Consider the following 3,001-nt stretch of genomic DNA (forward strand, 5'->3'; position numbering starts at 1 on the left):
CCGGCAAACCCTAGTTGGGGTCTGGGGCCAGGGAAAGGGGTTAAACAAACTTACTGCTGGCTACAATTGTGGACTTCAAATCCCAGAGGCACCTGGAAGCACGAAGAGAAAGTGACGAGAAACCCTGCAGAGTCCTGCTGCTGTAATTCTGGACTGCAAATCCCAGAGACCTCAGGGGCAGCAGGAAGAGGAAATGAACACACAGCCAGAGAGCTGTGCTCTAGCATCCCCAGCTTCTGGTTTGAGCCACTGCAGGTATGTGGCTACATTTCCCGAATCAAAGGTAAATGTCTGTTTACTTCCGTTTCAATTTAATTTGTGCAGTTTAGACTAACCTGCAAAGACTGAATTGATTCAGTCTCGGGCTTTTTGACTGTCTGAACCTAGCTGAGGAGACAGGTGATGGTGCCCTTCTTCTTCCAACAAGCCATACCAGCTTACTTTACAAACACAAGGAAGGTCTAGCCCTCCATATCCTCTTGAAATAAACAGCTCTTCAGAGCCAGCACCATGATGGAAAAGCGGGCTGTATTTCCAGTCGGCCTCAGGTCCTGGTAACACAGATTCCAGAACAGCAGTTGATAAATGTATAGACTGAGTACAATTTGTTCTGGACAGAGAGAGCCCCATGACACCACTACAGTCCTTGTATTATAGGATTGCAAGGCGTATGGATGTTAAAGGCATTTAACTTCACAATTCTTGTGTGAGGTGGGGTAGTGCTATCACCATCTTACAGACATGGAATGAGGCACAGAGAGAAACCCAGAGATCCTACCCACAGTGGCATCTTTTTGCCAATTTATCTTTCTGATAAAGAAGCATTTCCAGTTTTGATCCTGGACAGTCAGGTTGTCTTTTCCCCCAGAGACTAGAGAAAGAAGAGAAGCTGAGAGGGGTGTGATTTTAACCACTTTGACTTGACATCTTGTACAAGGGGCAAGCTGGGGATAATGCCTTGGTTTAGCAGCATTTGAACAGCCCCGTGGATGTGTGGTATAAGAGCAGCATGAGATTCAGGGCAATGAGGTGAGGAGAGAAAAAATGAAATGTGTGTGTTCAAGTTAACACTTTTAGAGCACTGTAGCCAGCAGATGACTTCCCAGATATACTGAAATATAAGCCCACTTTCTCAGCAGTGGTGGCACCGAGTGTCCCATTAGTCACTATGGGAAAAAAAGAAGGCAAGAGTACTCCAGCTTATGAAAGGGGGAAAAAATAAGAAGAAAAAAAGAAAGAAAATATAGTAAAAGAAGCAAGGAAAACTGACGAGTGTTTCTGCAGCAATATTACGAGATGTATTTGAAGCAGCTATAGGGAAATCAGTTGAAGACATGTACAAGGTAATGTAGATTAGAAAAGAATTGTTGAAGGGAGAAATCAGGCCTGGGTTGGCTTTTTTTTCCTATAGTGAGGCTGTTTCGTAAATTTAGGAGAGGGAAAGGGGGGAATTTCTCCTGTTTGTACAATTTAGTAATGGAAGCAAAAGGCACTAAGCCTATGGCATAGGTCATCAGCCATGCTACAGAAGGTGTACAATTCATATGACATGCCACACATGCATAGTACATACTCTGATGATTTGTCTCCTTCTTCTATAGTATCTCTAGTAGCTGCATTACTTGTAAGAATCCATATCCAGCCAATGCTGATGAAAAACTGGATGTTCCACATCCTTTGATTAAATGAAACCATGATGGTTGAACCCCTGCCCACTGGGAACTTTGTGCAATTCATTTTTCTTGTCAGACAGAGCCTACGACCAATGGGTATCAGTTCCCAGTTACTTAGTCTCCAAGCATGAAGAGCCCCCCAAAGCTCAGTCCTTGCTCCTCTCATAGGATTGCTACAAAAAAGGATAGGTCAGTGGTTCGTATCCTTGCCAAAAACTTGAGACCAGCGTTCAGCTCCCCACTCTGCCATAGATTTCCTGGGTACTCATTTGGTAAGTCACATAGCCTTCCAGAATTTCAGTTTTCTATTGGTAAACTGGGAGTAATAGCACTATCCTTAAAGGGGTGTTATAAGGGTAAATGCATTAGAGTTGGAGGCACTTTGAGGTTGTGCTGATGGGAAGACAGGTACCTAAACCAGACTTGTAAACTGAGATATAATCCAGGTCTTCCTGGTGTCAAACTATTGGTTCAAATTCAGTCTAGGAGAAGCAGATGCAATGAGTGAGGGAAGGAAGGACCCTCTTTGAGGATGTTTAATGCCTTAATTTTACCGCAGCCTCAAGGCAAAAGAACCTTGATGGAGGTGGTGGTGAAAAGCCTCATGCCTCAGGATGGCCTGAATCCACACTAGTAGGGCATGCCCCTCTTTTGTTTTAGATTGGCCAAGATGGTTAATCTCTCTGTGCTTCAGATCCCCAACTGAAATGGAGAGAATAATGCAGCCTCTCTTTTAACCCTTGTCCCTCTTCACCATTTAAGATGTAAGCGATTTGGGTAGGAATTGTTTCTGACTGTCTATGGAGACCACACCTAGCATAAATGGAGTCTTAATTTTGATTGAGGTCCCTAGATCATAGCATAATAAAACCAATAACCTCTAAATTAGACTATTATGATTCACTCTCTCTGGAGGTGAATGTAATTGCCATGTTTCGGTTCCAACATCCTATCTCCTGAGCAACAGAAGCTACCATGAATATAGCACAAATTCTACGGGGTCCCAGTTTGCATTCTGATTGAATTGAAAATCTCAGTTCCAGTCTACAAGGCTCTGACCGGTTTAGGCATGGAGCTGCTTTGTCACCCGTGAAGGGGAGACAACACCACAGAGCGTGCGCCTACATGAGATCCTAACTGCTCAGTAGCCTAATAACACTGCACAGTAGCGCATCACAGCACAAACAGTGCTAATCCGTTACTGTGCAGTATTATTAGGCCACTGCACAGTAACATGGGTGACTGGTGCCTCCTGAGACTGGGGGGGGCACAGTTTGTGGGCAGCAGCGTTGGCGGCGGGGGGGCAAGCAGCGACCACCTGCAGAAGC

This window comes from Alligator sinensis, unplaced genomic scaffold (genome assembly GCF_000455745.1).
Source record: "Alligator sinensis unplaced genomic scaffold, ASM45574v1 scaffold1291_1, whole genome shotgun sequence".
Lineage (NCBI taxonomy): Eukaryota > Metazoa > Chordata > Crocodylia > Alligatoridae > Alligator > Alligator sinensis.